Genomic DNA, 12,477 nt, shown 5'->3' on the forward strand with positions numbered 1-12,477 from the left:
GCAAGGAAGAATATTAAAAAGTGCTCAAAAACATTAGTATCAGGAAAATAAAAAAAATGTTTAAATCATAATGAAGCAACAATATGACCAAATTATTAATTGGCTGAAAAAAATGATGGACAAAATTTTAAATATTAGATGGACTGTGACCCTCAGACATTGCTGATAGAAGTGTAAAATGGTACACCTACTTTGGAAAATTATTTGTGATTTCTTAAAAATATAATCCTATACCTACTCTATAATTTAGAAATTCTACTTCTATGTGTTTATCCCAAAACACTGAAATCATGTGTTGGCATAGTAGCATTATTGATAATAGACCTAAAAAATCTGGTAACAATATAAATGAGTAGGAATTGTATAAACTGTGGTATAATCATACAATTAGTAATACTCAACTGTAAAAAAAAATTATGAGCTCCTGAATTATGCAACAACACGACTGAATCTTAAAGAAATGAGACCATTGAAATTCTTAAAATATTTCATAATCCCATTCTCCCGCAATAGTATTAGCCATTTTGTCTAGTACCAATAATAGCAGACAGTGGTGATGATGACGGTTTCCAGTAAAATTAATGACTTTAGTGGTGGTAGCAATAGCATTATGACAAGATTTGTTCATGTTTGTTATAGTACACTTCTGTAAGCATAAAAATGTTGAATGTTGTCTTTTCACATGGTTGCAAAATGGCTAAAGGTGTTCCAAATTCACAAAATTACATTATTCCAGGGTGGTATTTCAATTCTGTTACTCTTTTTTACTTTTTATTTTCAATTAAGAGCTTTCTAGAAACTCAGCAAAAGAATGCTTCTCAGGTTTCAGTGGTTAAGACTGGGAAGCAGAGGAACCTGTAATAATGAGATTTGAAGTGTTAGAGGAAAATAACTTTAAGTAAGCAACTGACAGTGTCTATCTCTATAGTCAACACTATCACTCCCTTCATTGAAAGTTTGTAACTTTGAGGTCATGTTTAGAAAGCCGTATTACCTGGGGATCTTAATGAAAATTCTTAAAATGTTTCAAGTCCAAATGTGATAGTATGTGTGAATTTCAAATGGGTATATATTTTCATTATATTAAAGAGAGTCACCCCAAGAAATTTAATTTTAAAAAATAAAGGGAACAAATGTTAAATTCTTTGATTTGGTCAGAGTTTTACAGGTGTGATTGCCAAAGTGGTTACCATAAGAAGAGTTTTAACTTCATGGTGAAATTCATCAAATCGTCTCTAGCATCCATTGAAAAGATCACATTTTACTCCTTTCTCTACTAATGATTAAATATATTTATTAATACTCTATCTTATTTGCATCTCTGCCTTACTTTTATTTAACATATTCTTTATATGAATCGTTGGAAATGATTTATTAACATTGATGTTTTAGTACTTCTGCTTCTATATATAAGCTTAACAATCAATTTCTTTTGTCCTTGATGTAAGCTTTTCGACATCAATATGATGGTAACTTTTTAAAAAGATTTGGGACATCATCCATCTTATTCTATAAACTAGAGAAGTTTAAACCCCCAAAGAATAATTTGTAATGTAAGGCATGAAACATATTGATTTTTATCTTGAATGAGACTGCCCAGAAACTTATTGTGGATAGTTGCTTGCCAGTTTTTTCCCAAGCTTATTACTTATTGCTTGTTTTATTTTTTAATTTTTTCTTAAATTAATCAAAATAACATATTTTTAAATATTAGAAAAACTCAAAGAATGCCGAGTAAATTGATGAAAAAAAGTTCTATATTAAAGTCCATCAGTTGAAATTTCAGAATGCAAATCAAATTATTTGCAGCTTGTTCTGATTTTTGTTTTTCTAATCCTCTGAGAAATTTTGCTTATGTTTCAGATAACAGATTTGGGTCCAATATATTTTAATTTATCTTGTTGCATGGGTGTTATTATTTGTGTTCATTACAATTCAGTGAACTCTGAAGTTGTCATAATTAAATTCAAGCCAGAGGCAATGGTACTTGATATGATTTCTACACATCTCTGAAAAAATATTTGAAGAAATTTTGCCTATATAAATAATATTTTAAACTGTGGTTACTTTGTTAAATGAGCAAAATAATTAATATATCTTGTTGATCTAGTTTAATAATATTATGTGTGTGCTATTTTATTCAAGTACTTTATAATTTTATAATTGGGTCCAAATTATATTTTCTTTCGAAAAACAAAGATATTAGTATTTTGGCTTTGAAAATATGTATGAGTTATGTGCAATGTATCTGTTTCCAGTTTGCTACTACTCATGTTTCTTGAGAATTAAATAAGACACAATAATAATTGTTAGTATAGGTAGTTTCTCTAAAAACTTTGCGTAAGAAAACAACATGTAGGAATTCAATAGATCCATTCCCCCTTACTCCAATAAAGAAATTCAAATGAGAAGAAATCAGAAACATCTATCTAACATTTCAAGTATCCCTAATATTTTCCATACATGTATTTACATATGTATGTATGTGTGTGTATATTTGTGTATATCTGTGTGTATGCATACATATATTTCACGTGACACTAGGCAAAATGTTACTTGTCATAGGAACTATAGAATTAGCAAGAAAGAGAAAATATATTTTACTGGTTTATATATGCATGCATAATAAAAAAGGAAAACAATATTCCCATTTCATACTATCCAGTCTGTAAGTATTCAGTTATTTTGTCAGCTAAGAAGCTCTAGTCTGAAATGAAGCCTCCTAAAATTGAGTGACCTCATGAGCTATAATGCTGAAAACTCAGCATGCCTGATAGTGGAGAGTGTGCAGAGCTCTTATGAAAACCATTATTCCAATAACGAGGCCTGTTAGCAAGGTAGAAAAAAAAGGTAGTTGAGTCTCTATTAATGGCATATAAGAAAGCCTTTATTACAAGAGTTCTGATTCTAATGGAGAGTGAGTAAGGCTAAAAATTCAAACCTTTTTTTCCTATTTCCTACTTTGTGATTATGATCAATTTTATTTAAATTCCCTGCCTTTCATAAATCTAGTGCTAAAGTAGTTCATATTTACAATTGAGCTACTCAGTTGAGGCTGCTTCTCTCCCATCTCTAGTTTCCATTTGGTTCTTACTTAATTATTTTAAACCACTAAGGTTTATTTACTACACTATTTACTACCTCTCATCTTTGCAGTTGCCAATGTTTGCTTAAAAATATTCTATCATAGGAAAATTAGTCTGCTTACAAAGATGTTTATTTTGTCATGGTATAGTTTATCTTTTCAAAAACTCTCATTCTTTATCATATGCCTATAAGTACAAAATGTTCACCAAGTGACCTAAAACGCCAATGTCTTTACTATCAACATTAGTGACAGCACGTGTGTAAAGCGAATGTCCATATAATGGATGCATCTGTTTATTTGTCATGGACATGTAACATTTATATTTGGGAAATTTATTACTGTGTTCAGTGCTTATCATTGAATATTGAGAAAGAATTTCGGGTTTCCCCAAAAATAAGACCTAGCCAATCAGCTCTAATGCATCTTAGGAGCAAAAATTAACACAAGACCCAGTCTTATTTTACTATAATATAAGACTTGGACTTATAATATAATATAATATAATATAATATAATATAATATAATATAATAATACCAGGTCTATATTAATTTTTGCTCTAAAAGATGCATTAGAGTTGATTGTCTTATTTTCTTATTAGAGCTAGGTCTTATTTTCTGGGAAACAGGATAAGAATGAGCACACTCTGCCATATGTCGAAATGTCTTGAATGTCACAGATCACACATATTTGAGAAAATATCATCTGATTCTTCCAGACACTGATATTTCAGAATGATAAGCATCTTTCAGTGCAGCCTAGAAAAGTTATATAAACATTCAAGAATGACTGTTTTCTAACATTGCCAAATATTTTGTGTTAAAATAATTTAAATCAATATGAAATATATCTTTGGTAAATACACACTGCTGGTTGTTATTGAAAATAATGTGTTTTATTCAGTAATGTTGTTTTACAGATACAGATGTAATTCATGTGGTAATTGACTATAATAACATATTTTTTATGTTAATGTGATTAAAATTTTATTTAGTATCAGTTTTAATTTAAAAAACCAGTATTCAAAAGCTTAGTCAACATTTTTGAAAACAGAATACTAAAACAGCAAATGCAATAGTTTCAATATTAATGTTTAAATTTTCAGATTGCGAATTGAAATCGATAAGCAATTCTGTGTGTTAAATTATGTAGTACAAAATAAATAAGTATGCCTTTTAATGTTGCGTAAGAGCAAAATTAGTTTATAGGTTCTTCCATCTAAAAATCTCATAGACCTCTCAGGTGGGTTTTCTTTTTTGTGTGTTTTTTGTTGTTGTTGCTATTGTTTTTTGTTTGTTTGTTTGTGTGTTGGGGGGGTGTTTTCTTAGCTTGAATAGTCAACCATAATACATAAAGTCACATGGCAATTGCTGAGTTTGTCCAAGATAATTGAAATTTGCTTTTATGGACACAAACTGTTGACCTTTGAGAAAGTTGTTGATGTGATTCTACTGGACTTTAATAGCACCGGAAGAAAACACTTTCCCTTACCCTGCTTCTCTTGAAAATTTACAACATGAAAAAATAACTTGTATAAGAGAATGAATCTAGCTGTATCTTTGTAATTTTATTATATAAAATAAGAAAAACATCTTAACAAAAAGCTTCTAAAGACCTATGAAATCATCATTATATGTGGATGGAACCAAACAAATATACCTTATTAACCTGAGATAAATCAAAGCTGGGTCTACAAGGAGATACAATTTGAAGATGTACATATATTTTTTAGTAGGCAAATGCTTTCAGTTTTTTCTCCCAAAGAAAATGCAAAAAAATACCTATTAGTGCACAACATGTAAAACAACTGATCTAAAATTCAAACATTCCATTTCTATGCATGTCCAAGTTTGCCTTTTTCCATGCATATTTTCATGTGCAACCACATGCTTGCACACAATTTCCAATACCCAGATGACAATTTATCTTGTTAACACTAGCCTTTAAATTCCTTTAATCCTCACTTCTCCTTTAAGCATATGAAATAAGTTAAAATTATTAGAATTAACTCATTTTTCCCATGGAATTTAGATTACTGTATTTGTCAAAAAAAAAGAAAAACTATCAGTATATAATTTATTTTATTTTAATCTGTGAACCACTATGGCTAATAACAGCTGTGTTACAGCTATGTTACATATTTCACCTAATGATTGTCATAAAAGTTTGGGGAAGGAAATACCCAGGTGATCTACCTGGAGCAACCTCGCAAAGCTTCACACACATACACACACAGAGTAACAGAGGCCTCAAAGCTTCTTTAAAATGTAAATGGGGCGGGGGACTGCAGGGGACTGCCCAGAATTTTCTAGAGAAAGGAGAAAATAAGTAAGGTATAAGAATGAATACCACAGTTGGCAATTTTAATGTTTAGGTCTAGTCAGGAAAACAGAAGCTATGTTATATGTAATCTGACAATTAAGTTCCTGAACTTGTTGCAACAATATTGCTAACCTTTTTTGATATTAGAGGGATTATTCATTAAGAATTTGTACCAACTGGACAAACAGTTAACTAAGTTTACTATTTGGAAGTGCTGAAAAGGCTGGGTGAAAAAGTTAGAAGAAAATGACCTGAATTTTTCGCCAACAATTCATGGCTCTTGCATCACGACCAGCAAACAGGGCACTGTCTGTGAGGGAGTTTTTAGCTAGCAAACAAATAACTGTATTGACCTGATCTGGCCCCCAATGATGTCTTTCTTTACCCAAAGAAAAAAGAAAAAGGAAATATTGAAAGGAAGACATTTTGATGACATCCAGGATATCGAGGGTAATACGATGACAACTCTGATGGCCACTCCAGAGAAAGAGTTCCAAAATTGCTTTGAAAGGTGGACTAGGCACTGACTTTGGTGGATAACTTCCCAAGGGGAGTACTTCGAAGATGACCATAGTGATATTCTGCAATGAGGTATGTAGCACTTTCTCTAGGATGAGTTCGGGGACTTAATAGTCAGACTGTATATATTTATTTCATCTGGAGTTTTTTAACAAGTAATTCCTTACTAATGCATTGAAAAGGCAGAAGAAGAAAGGAAAAGGCAGAGGAGAGGAAGGCAGAGGAGAGGAAGGGAGGGGAGGGGAGGGGAGGGGAGGGGAGGGGAGGGAAGGGGAGGGGAGGGGAGGAGAGGAGAGCAGAGCAGAGGAGAGGAGAGGAGAGAAGATATGATGCCTGGAAGAGTAGAAGGGAGAAATGGATTACTATCCAAAAATGAAGAAGCTGCTCCTACTCATGGTCTTGCATCTAGAAGCTTGAATATTTTCCTTCTCTGCTAGAGGCGCAGCTGCTGCGGGTGGTGCTGCCACCACCAGGGGCTACGACTGAGGCCAGGAAGTCCACCACTGCTAAAGCTGGAACTACCAAAAGGATTCCACCTGCTTCTGCCAGGACTAGTGATAGCTGCATAGAGAGTGTGGCCCTGCAGCTACCTCCAGCCACTGTCTCAAACAGCCTCAGTTTCTAATACCCTACCTGTAATTGACACTGGTAGAAATTAATAGGAAGATAATTTGCAAGAGAGTCTAAGAAATATAGTTTCTGTGCTCCCAGAGGGTAGGTGTGGGCCAAAGAAAGAACTTATAAATATCCAGTGCAGTTATGGACAAGCTATTGCAGTTTTGATGTAGGAAATGTTCTAATTTCTTATAATTTCTTGCTTTTCAAAAACCTTTCCAGTGCAGTAACTTGTGATTATTTTTGTCCTGGTACTTTAGGCCTAAAGCCGAGGCTAACAGATCTGTTTTGTTAGGTTGAGCTTTTGATCCTCTATTCTTACTAATTCATTTCACCACACATCCAACAAATATTTACTATTGTGTTTCCCCGAAACTAAGACCTAGCTGGACAATCAGCTCTAATGCGTCTTTTGGAGAAAAAAAAAATAAGAGCGGGTCTTATATTATAGAAGACCCAGTCTTATAATAAAATAAGACTGGGTCTTATATTAATTTTTGCTCCGAAGGTGCATTAGAGCTAATTGTCTGGCTAGGTCTTATTTTCGGGGAAACATGGTATCTACTGTGATTTAAGTACTTATCTAAGCAGATCACAGGACTTACATTAACATAAGACAGATGTGTTAATGTGTGAGTTTTTAAAACCTCATCTGCAGTTTTCTATATTCATTCCATTTCAAATTCCTCTTTTGACATTTTCCCTTATCCCACTCAGTCATTAACCCCTACCCTTCAATAAAGCTTTTCTAATCAAAATCATCAATAAGCTCCATGTTTCAAAATATAAGAGTCAATTTTTAGTAGTTATCTTACTTTACCTTTGACAGTGCAATTATTTTCTACTACCTACAACCCTGTATTCATGTGTCATACATAAAACCACACTGGTATTTTTCTTACCACATGGGTGATTTCTTTATAGTCCTCTTTCTTTTCATTTTCTTGACCTTAACATTTTGGCCTGCCACATAGCTCAGACCTCGAGACTTTTCTCTCCACTAGCTGCACTAGTCTAATGACTTAAAACATATTCATTTTTTGCCCCCTCCCAAGTTTTATATCATTTGTCTGAACCTTGATACTGAAGCAGCCAGCCAATATATTCAACTGCCTATTTGATTGATGTGCTTGGTTGGATGAAAAATATTTCAAATGCGACACATTCAAAATGGACCCCTAATACTGCTCCACCTATGGTTTTTACTCAGTGAATGATTATTCCATTCTTCAAGTTTCTCAGAAAAACTGCCTTAGACTTTCCCTTCACTCCTGTCTTTATTATGTCCCAAATAATGTTGGCTTCATCTTCAAAACACATCCAAAATATGACAACTTTTCATCTGTCCACCATTATCATCACAATCAAGCCATCATTTCAAAGTGAATTGTTGTGGTAGGCTCCTTTCTAGTTGCCTTGCTTCCATGTAGTCCATTTTCAATAAAGGAGCCACAGTGATCCTTTTGTGATATGTCAGATCGCATCAGTCCTTTGCTCAGTCATTTGTAATGAAACCCATTTCTCTCAGAGCTAAAGATGCAGTTTTTACCATAGACTATAAGGTGTTAAGTGGCGTAGCCCTAGTCCTTCTCTGACTTTATCTTCAATAATTCTCCACTTTGTTTCTTATACTCTGGCTATCCTAGTAGAGGTTGCTGGACTGTGAAAAGGCCAGTTCAGTGTCCGGACCTCTGCACTTGCTGTTCTCTGCTTAAAACATCTCATAGATATGCGTAAGCCTCACTTCATGACCTTTATCAGATGTTTATTCAGTTGTCCTATTTTCAATGAAATCTCCCTGACTACTCTATTTAAAATTGGCAATGTCCAGCATTTCAACACTCTCTAGCTGCTTTCTCATCTTGATTTTTTCTCTAATTGCCATATAATTTAATTATATATAACTATTACATATATATATATATATATATATATATATATATACACACATATATATCACATATCCATGTATGAGCATATATACACCTATATCCACGAGTATGTGTGTGTATATATATATATATATATATATATATATACATATGTGTATATATATATATATATACATATGTGTATATATATATATATGTATATAAAGGGAGAGAGACAGAGACAGAGACAGAGATAGAAAGATCTCTCTGTCTCTCTCTGTATACAGACACACACACACACACACACACACACACACATCTATATATAAATAAAATCTTCATCTATATATAAAATCTTCACTGCCATATCTCCAGATCCAAACACAACAATATTAGGTTAATATTAGTTAATATTAGATCTGATTCCAAGTTACTCTTTAAGTATTTTAAAGGGTAGCAGAATATGACACCCAAAATATGTAATTTTCACATGACTATTTTGAGCTCAAGTTATTTGAGAAGAAACAGGTACAAGAAAAGCTCTCCCCCTATTTGCCTAAAAGAAGAATATACATTTACAAAAGTGTCCCTCCTCTCCTCTTCACAAAGAAGGACAATGATTAACCCCTGGAGAAAACTTTGTATATTTATGAATGGGAAACGCTCTGACTTAAATCTACATAACAAGACTTAACACTTATCTGCCTGCTTTTTCTGGTTACCTCTCCATATGTGGGCTCTCCCACACCTTTTCTTAGTCTTTAGCTGAAGATGGTATTTAAGCCTGGATTCTAAGCTACCTCTGAGAGTTACTCATTTTTACTCGTGTTTCTCCCATATATACATAATGTATAATGCATACATGTTAGTAAACTTCTGTTTCTTTTTCTCGTGTCAATCTATGTTTTGATATAGGGATTCCAGAAAGAACCTCAAATGGTAGAGGAAAAATGACTTTGTTTCTCTCCTACAGTTTTCACTTGTACTTTGTTTACAATATTTTTATTTTGTGGTCTCCTGACTTAGAAAATATACACATTTTAACAGCTCAGTTAAGATAGTGAATTTATTTTATTTGGATGACAAGTTTGATTGAAAAGATTGGGAAACAGCAAAAGGTTTGGGAAATTTACAATTATAAATACAATACATAGCATGAAAGAATCTATGTGGAAAATTGCATGAAATGGTAAGGTTAATAATGAAGACAAGATTCTCTTTAATACATTCCACATTAACATTTGACAAATCTGTATGAAAAAAGCACTAAAGAGGAAATCACCTGTATGTGTGAATAATGTAAATTTATAGGTTTAAGTGAAATATTTAGACGTGTATCAAACCATTTCATAATTTACAATAAAGAGGGCTTTTGGTTGCAGCTGCAAAGTTGGATGTATGCCTCTATAGACTGAAATTTAACCATCTTATTTGAGAATGGAAATACAATTTCAATTATTCTTAAAACTTTATCTGAAATGTAAAACAAACAAAACCTATTTTTACTTTTCTCATATCTATTTTTAATTCCTAATTTAGGCGACAAAGGCCAAAAAACTATCTAAATAATGCTGCTGTTAACTTTCTTTAATATGCCAAATCAGTTTAATTACAGTTTCTATAAATAATCTATGCAAAACACTTCCCAGAACAGAATGAACTTTTCCTTCTGTATGTGGCACATTTTAATACTTAAAAGCATTAGAACAGATGTTAGGTGCCTGCTAAACTTGTTTTCAGTTTTCTTTTATTTATATGTTAATGAGAATTTAATTACTTCATGAATACTTAAACAACCTGAGGGTGCCTGATATCATTAGCTTGAACATGACAAGCACCTCAAGTGACCACATGGGAAGACAAAAATTGCTTTTAGTTTACTTGTAGACAGAAAGATGAATTCATTTCACCCCCTGCTATGTTTTACCTGACACACAGAACTTGAAAAGCACAGACTCAATCTTGCTTCAACAAGATTGAAAGGATTTCAGCAAAGCACTCAAGAGCATAAATTCTTCCTATTTGGTTTTGCTTCGATGTCTTTTAATAACTACTCTAGCTATACTCTGCTTTAAAACCTTATTTTACTTGAAAGTGTTCTGTTAAAGCAAGTCACTCTATTTTATGTATTATGTCTATGGCAATCTTTGCAGAACTGTGAACATTTTAAACATATTTATGGCTTTAAAAAAGAAGCTCCATTAAAGCTCAATCAAAAGGGTTTATTTGGCTAAACTGTCGGAAAGCTTATAATGTGAATGTTTGCTTACTATTTTTAGTACCGTCAATGGTAAGTTAAATATAATAGTGCTAATAACATTAGTGATGAGCTTTTATATTTTTAAATAATGATTAATTCTTCATAATAATCATATATCCATTTAAAATATATAAAATTTTATACCAAAATACTGTAAATAAATACTAACTATATTCCCCTAGAAAGAAAAAAAAAAAAAAAAAAAAAAAAAGATAAAAAGCATTAATCGTAGTTCACAAATGTACATTTTACCAACTACATCATATCTGGAAAGCATGTGAAATTGTGAAGGGATATATAAGAAGACTTAGGGAAAAGAAACCAGTATTCAAAAAGAGAAAAATATAGTAGAATGGTATAAAAAACGATTTTTCTAAAATTTTTGTTTGACATGATTAAATTTGCTACAGTTGACCCAATAACCCTTGTAGATTTGAATAACTACGAGAATGCATATGATTTAGGAATATTTTCCTAGGTTTGAAGTTCCTTTTTGAATTTTTATTTATATTTCTCTTACATTTTAAAGAAATGAAGATCACAACTTATATAAAAAAGATCATTTCCCTCATAAATATTAGAATAACATTTTTCAAAGTATTTTCGCCGAATAGGTTTTAATAAAAATAAATAAGTAAAACTTTAAACTTAGGCTAGAATTAAAACAAAACTAAACAAACCAGCCAAACAACAACAAAAAGAATCAAATAGTTTTTCTAAGAGCTAGAATTTATCAGAGCTTTTAATACAGGAATGTAAATTAAATATGAATCCCCATGAATTATCTGGATCATTGCTTTGCTCTGATGAAAGCATGGATTGGGGCCTTTTCAACCCTTGGCTGGTTCTGTCTTGCTGCTCATGACCTGAGCTTTATATTTTCTAGCTGAAGCCTCTGTGACATACAAGTAGGGTCATACTCTGCAGGTGCTATAATGTTACAACAGTGGAGTTCCTGGGGTTTAGTCTGCAGCATTTATCAAATGTATCTGATCAAAATCCCTCTTGAGATTAGTGTGCCAAAAATAATTGTGAAATAATAGCAGAGAATAATTTATTTTACAGCATTATTTTATGTGTGGAAAGGTAAAAGTATTTACACCTCAATGTCATTTTTTTAACCTCATAACAGAATAACATCATATTCCGTGTGTGTGTGTGTGTCTACACACACACACACACACACACACACACATATATATAATGTCATTTCATATACATAAATTGAAGTTCACAAGAATGATTTAAAACATAAAAACACCTTAACTTTGTGTAGAAAAATCAAATAGAATACTATTAGTATAACCCTTTATTCAACAAGGACCCACATAAGAAATTTCCTCAAGACCATTCTAACTTGTAAAAGTAAAGATAAATCATTTATAGGGCTTTTGTAGGAAGGAGGGCTCATGCACATTTCACAATAATGAAGAAATTGTTCTTGTTGATTAACAGACATTGTTTGGGAAATTTGGATTTCATCAGGAGCGGGTAGAGAGGAACAACTGAACAAAGCAAAAATATGCCAAGCTCACAGTGAAAAATTCTGTTTCCTGAGTCCCTAACAATTCATAGGAAGGTTATTCTACTGAGCTTTGAAAGATTTCAATCAGTAATGCAATGTTATTTTTTGTATTTTGCCAAAAGTATTCAGCTTCACTTAACACTCACTGGATTTTCCAGAAAGTAATTTGTCCTTGAGGTTCTTTTTAAGAACATCATGTCTTATCATTCATCTCATGACTACAAATTGATAGCTGTTATGAAAAAACCCACAAACTGACAAAATGTAAATAAGTTTAAA

This window comes from Rhinolophus hipposideros (genome assembly GCF_964194185.1).
Source record: "Rhinolophus hipposideros genome assembly, chromosome: 4".
Lineage (NCBI taxonomy): Eukaryota > Metazoa > Chordata > Mammalia > Chiroptera > Rhinolophidae > Rhinolophus > Rhinolophus hipposideros.